The sequence below is a fragment of the Microtus ochrogaster genome, chromosome 16, assembly GCF_000317375.1.
Source record: "Microtus ochrogaster isolate Prairie Vole_2 chromosome 16, MicOch1.0, whole genome shotgun sequence".
Classification (NCBI taxonomy): domain Eukaryota; kingdom Metazoa; phylum Chordata; class Mammalia; order Rodentia; family Cricetidae; genus Microtus; species Microtus ochrogaster.
The window spans coordinates 25,390,519-25,396,712 of NC_022018.1; the positions used below are offsets into that span (position 1 = coordinate 25,390,519).

Consider the following 6,194-nt stretch of genomic DNA (forward strand, 5'->3'; position numbering starts at 1 on the left):
AGATGCCTCTTATGTTCATAATTTTCATCCCAGTCCTCCCATTTATGCTGAGACCATATGTTCAATAATGTAGCTGTGGTGCTCTTGGTTATTTAAAAAACACTCCAAACTTGACATATCGAAAATGAGACGCATTATTACTCCCTGAGTCACCACTTCAAACGGTCACAATCTGGCTGCCTTTTAGAGATTCCTCTCTCTTAATGGAACTGCGGTCCATTCACTGATTACAAGATGCAATTGATGTCATTCTCTCTGCCATTAACTTCATTTCCATTAACAGAGACAATACAACCCACTCATTTTTCTGTTGAAATGTCACAATGTGGCTGGAGAGGAAGCTGGGCACTTACAAGCACTGACTGATCTTTCAGGGGACTTAGGTTTGATTACTAGCACCAATATGGTAGCTCGTAGCTGTCTTTACCAATAGTTTCATGAGACCCAAATCTGTCTCTGGTTTCTTTGGGAACCAGACATGTACATAGTACACAGACATACACACAGCCAAAACACTCATGCTCGTAAAATAAAACTTCAAAACAGTTTTTTAAAAGGAAAAAGAAAACATCTCAGATTTGTCAAAACTCATTTGAATACTCTGTGTCATAGTCTAAACTCTAATTATTCTTTCTTGAATATCTTCATCAGTCTCACCCTGACTCAATTATATTAATTTAATTATGTCAGATATTACTTATTGATTATACTTCACTGACTTATGACAGAATTTGGATCAAATCTGCCGCTGATATTTTATCTGCTGTACATGGTATCCTTTGCAACTTCAAGATCTCCCATAGTCTCATGTACTTGAGCACTGGTCCCTAGCTTGTGCCATGGTATAAGAGATGATTGAGCCTGGATGATAGGCATAGATCACATAACCCTGAGGCTTATGGCTGTCTTTGCTTCGGATCGTATGCTCTACTATATGGTGTGGCTGCCAAGTGAGAACTCTACCTTGTTCCCACAACCATGAACACTATCCACGTCTCTCTACCCAGATGAGTTGAAATCCCTTTGAAATTATAAGACAAAGCAAGCATTTCCTCCCTTAAGTTGTTACTGTTACTTATTTTGTCACAGTGTTGTAAGAAGGAACTAATGGAACTTGTCTGGTACCATGTTTCCCCTTTTTCTCCTCCAGAAGACATAAATGTAAATGTAGACAGGAAGAATGAGGAAGAAATCTTTAGGTATGGGCAAACTGATGGAAGGTTAGATTCCAAGCAGTGATAAGCTGGTGTGAAGAGACGGACATGGGAAGTTTATGACACCCTTCTATGTTACTGTTTCCATTACAGGGATAAAATGAGTTATGGGAACCAAATAAATGTTTACTGGCATTGCGGAAGCCTTTCTAACAAGTTTAACCATCCTCAAGTGATGGTGGAAGGACCAAATAGCGTATTCAGAATTGTGTTCAAGAAAGTTCTTCCTGAAAGCACCAATGGATAATGCCACAACTCTGGACAAACTAGCACACACCTTCATCCCAGTTTTTAGGAGACAGAGGTGGGAAGACTGCAAATTCAGAGACAACAGGTCTCAAAAACTTAGGATAACAGTAAATCAAAGGACCGTAGCAAGCCGACCATGATTAGCTACATGTTGAGTACTTGTCTAATACTTTTTAAATCTACGAGAGACATAAGTACAGTTCTTCACATTATAAAATATGTCAGTAGCCAAGGAATGGGTGAAGTATCTAAAACCATGACTCTAGAGTCAGCAAAGGTGAGAGTAAAAGTAATTGAAAATTCTTAATTCTGCCACTTAGGACTTTATAACTGTGCAATTATTAATCTTTGAAATAGTACCAGAAACCTTTTCAGAATCAGTTGCCTTTTCAGCGAAACAATGCTTGCTATTTTTAGATTACCACTTAGTGAAACATATTTTATTTTTATACATCTCAAGTTTAAAACAGAGATTCCTATAATGAAAGCATATTACTAATAGATAACATGAAAAAAATTTTGAGAATATCTTTCATATGACAGGAGCTCTTTCACAAGGAAAAAAATCTCAATGCTATGGCTAAACCTGATTTGTTTGTTAGGACTGAAGAGATCTTTATAATCCTGGAGAAGTAAAAATGGATGATAAGAGGGTACGACCTCATGATAGGGAGCTTGGTGAGGCCTGTTGTTCGGGTTCCTCTTGGCAATACTGTTTTTTTAAAATGTGGGAATATTGTCTCTCCTGGAAGGATTTAGTGACTATCAAGGGGACTCAACCTCCTTTGTTTGTGACAGAAACCATCTTGCCTTTGGCATCGGCTTAGCTGTCAGTGGTTCATGATTGGGGGTCATGTTTCCAAACACCATCAACCACAAAGATAACCTAGAAAATTTGCAAAGTTTAAAGTGTTTATCGAGTTGGATAGATTTAATACCATAATAGTTGAATATTGCTTTCAATGTGTTGGATTCTTGAAACAAGTTTGGCACATTTTTAGTAGAAAGTTAATAAGCTGAAATAATATTTATTTTGGAAATTCTTTTGGAGATTTGAGACAGACTATTTCAAGTAATGTTAAATAAAAGTATGTAGTTGCTTTAAATATTAATAATATTTTTTGCAAGCCAAAATTTGGTTTGGTTGTTGAATAGCTAAGAAAATTGAAAGTATTGTAACAGAAATGAGACTACCTGGGAAAAAGAAATAAATCAGTCAAATTTCAAATGTTCCCCTGGGAGCAAACTGATTATTAGTTCATGTATTCAAACCAAAAGAAATTAAAACTATGAAATATTACACTGGACACATTGTAAGCCTGCTCACATTACGAGACATACAAAATCCCTACACAGAAAATCAAATGAGTGTCCTGTGAGTGAGAGTCTCTAGATGCATAAGTAAATAAATCCAAAATCTCTATGAGTCACAGGGCTGACATTTTACATGCTGATTTCCTATCTTCTTGTTTCCATCATTTTTAAATGTTGAAATGAATAGAAATGTCCTCCAACAGATGTTCACATAAGTAAAGATGGACTCTCTGCCAGCTCGAATGAGGACACTCATCATTGCCATCTTGGTTTGAATAACTAGATGGCAACCATATGCATACAATTGGAAGGAAAGAACAAGGGAAGACATCTGGGGAACAAGGAGCAGAAATGACTCAGCTGACTAAATGTAAGCGCTTTGGGGTAAAGAGTTAAAACAATTCAAGTTTCCAGATGTCAGTTTGATATATTTCCTTTCAAACTCTGTGCTTAAATGAACAGCATCATTTTTATTTACCTAACTCCCACTTTTATCATTTACAAAAGAAATTTCCCCTCGTCTTTAAAAGAGTGTTTTATTTTCAACAACATGGTGAATTTTCTTCTGAAAACTGCTGTCTCTTCTGAATATTTTCTTCTTTCTGTTTCCTCATTATATTAACCTAGCATGGGCTCTCCCTCTTTCCACTCATGCCCTGGGCTTGTGAGCAATGCCTGTCAAACTCATCATTGAGCATCACTCTAGTCTGCTACTGCTGGGATAGAGTGATATTTGGGTGGAAAAGATGACTTTATTATGATTCTGTTTCCTCTCTGACCTTTGGTGTATTATTATCACTCACTGTAGCAAAAGATCTTGCTCTGCCTCCCTATTATACTGCATGGGAAAACTTTCTTTCTTCCTTCCTTCCTTTTTTCTTTCTTCCTTCCTTTCTTTCTTTCTTTCTTTCTTTCTTTCTTTCTTTCTTTCTTCTTTCCTTCCTTCCTTCCTTTCTTTCTTCCTTCCTTCCTTTCTTTCTTCCTTCCTTCCTTCCTTCCTTCCTTTCTGTTTTTTCTTTTTCTGTTTTTCTTTTTTTCTGTCTTTCGTCTTTCCTTCCTTCCATCCTTCTTCCTTGCTTTCTTTCTTTCAGTATCAAAGTTTTTTCCCATGTGAACTGTAAAATAAATAGGCATCTATACCAGTTTCTAATGACAATGGGAGAAAAAGGCAGGTCAGGGCGAAGGGAAGAAATTCCCCTCTATTGATAATAAAACTCTGGGTTTATTCTATCATGGATTTCATAATCTCTGAGAGACACATGGGTCTTAAATACCGTATACCACTTGTTAAGAGTTATCTTACCCCAAAAGGCTCTAGTTTGGGTCACTATCATTTTCTTAAAATCCCTGATAGTGTCATTGGTGTGGCACTGTTCTCAGACTTTAATTCCCAGATGATCTTTACAAGCTACCTTGACCATTGTGTCTGGAGTTCTAATCTCAAATCTACTGACGCCACAACCCCTAGCTCATGAACACCCTTTCAATATTTACCACCCCCCTATGAAAAGCAATTTAATTTTGTTCGTATCTTAGGGGTACCCAAATGACTACTTTTAGGGGGACCAGATATTCTTTTTTCCTTGAGGGTTGTTCTAATGAATTTCTGTTGCCTCATTGCAAACATTTAGCCTACCCCATTTCATTTTTAGATGCACACAATTTTGAAAGACAAATGGCTTTGTACTTCTAGACAAATGAGAAAAGACAGTGTAATTTTAACTGTGCGGAGTGAACTGTCCGAGGCAGAATGGAAGGTTGTGGGGGAAGATATTATCAAGAGCAACAAGAACAGCACTGAAGCCCTTGGACAGTGGTAAATACACAGAAAATAAAGGGAACAACATCTTGTCTCCGCAGCCAGAGGATATGCTTTCTTCTTAAGATGATACAGTTATGGCATTTGGAGGAGAAATTTCTAGGTTAATTCCTACTTCGTAGGAGAAAGTCAGGATAACAATAGACAAACCATTCAAGACCTCCCCAACTCCCCAAAGAGAAACACAATCATGGTTTTAGGGGAGAGAATATAGAATGGGTGAGTAGAGCATGAATTCATGAATTCAAGGACTGTGCTGAAGCCCGGTGTTCTCTTCCCTACATTTTCTCCATTACAATTTGGAGGCTCTTCTTTTGCAGGGAGCATTGTTATACACGGTGATTAAGTTCTATAATTCCATTAGCAGACTACTAAGATTCAAATACATTGGGCTTAATTAAGCTTTTGTAGAAAGGCCCGGGGAATTAACCACCAAGTACTACACCATTCATTTGAGAAAATGTATTCCCTGTTGCAAATAACCACTCAGTCAACCAGCTATTAGAATGCAATTCCATGGAAAGAAAGTTATGGATTACAAAGTCTGAGGTCTGACCAATGATTCTCAGGAAACCCAGGCCACTGCTTAACACTGCCACAGGATTTTGTTGTTGAGCTTGGTTTTGTTTGTTTGTTTTTAATAATTTTCCAGGTTCCACAATCAAGAATTCTAATTTCATTGGCTGTATGTGGAGTTGAGAAGTAAGAATTTTGCAAAATGTTTTCCATCAGGGTTGATAGGGACTGAGATAGTATTTGTTGCATCTGAATTTTAGTAAGTGGAGGAGAAACATGTGCTATCACTGGAAATGGACGCTTTTTCTCACAATGGATCTCTGTTTCTAGTTTCCTTTTAAAAACACTCTTAGATATGAAGTAACCACTATAGCTCAGCCTTTTCAAAAGTGATGGGCATGTTGAGTAGAAGCATAAGCACACATGACTAAATACACAGTCACCAATGAGTTCTCTAAAGACACACAGTAGCTGCAAAATAAAATAATTCACAACACCCAGATAATGGAAAGTTTAATAAGAAATTAAGCCCATATATTTGAAAGACTTTCCTTCCCAGTTCCCTCTAGCAAGATCCTGGCAAAATTCTAGAATAGATTTGAGTCATAAATTACTCCCTAAAGGAACCCTGAGCAAGAATTCACCGTCCTAGCAGGGAATAGGTTTGTAGAAATGAGATTTACTATGTAAACAAACTCATTCGAGTTCAAAATGAGGGATTTAATAGCACAATTCTCCCTTTATCAGTAAGAGATAATACCCATAGCCACAGTGACTAAGATTGTAGAACACTAAATCCACTGATTTTTTTCACTGTATACAAATCTACAATAATATTTAATTATAAATTGAGCACAGATTGGCTTTAATAAATTATGAATTCTCTTTGGAATATTCAAGTTTTCAGCATCACCTTGTATACTGGAGCCCTTATTAACCAAATTTAATGTTTCTTGAACACATGCATGCAGCCCTTCACATGTTCACAGGTGATGTGGTGACCATAGAGTTGCTTACTTAATGACTAATGGGAAGGGAGTGTATCCAGCATGAGTACACTGAATGACTCAAAATCACAAAAT

At 37.1% G+C, this 6,194-nt stretch overlaps 1 pseudogene; it reads right to left on the bottom strand.

The window, feature by feature from the left end:
- Positions 1-3,976: 3,976 nt before the first annotated feature.
- LOC102002095 lies at positions 3,977-4,198 on the bottom strand (annotated as a pseudogene).
- Between the last annotated feature and the right edge of the window lie 1,996 nt (positions 4,199-6,194).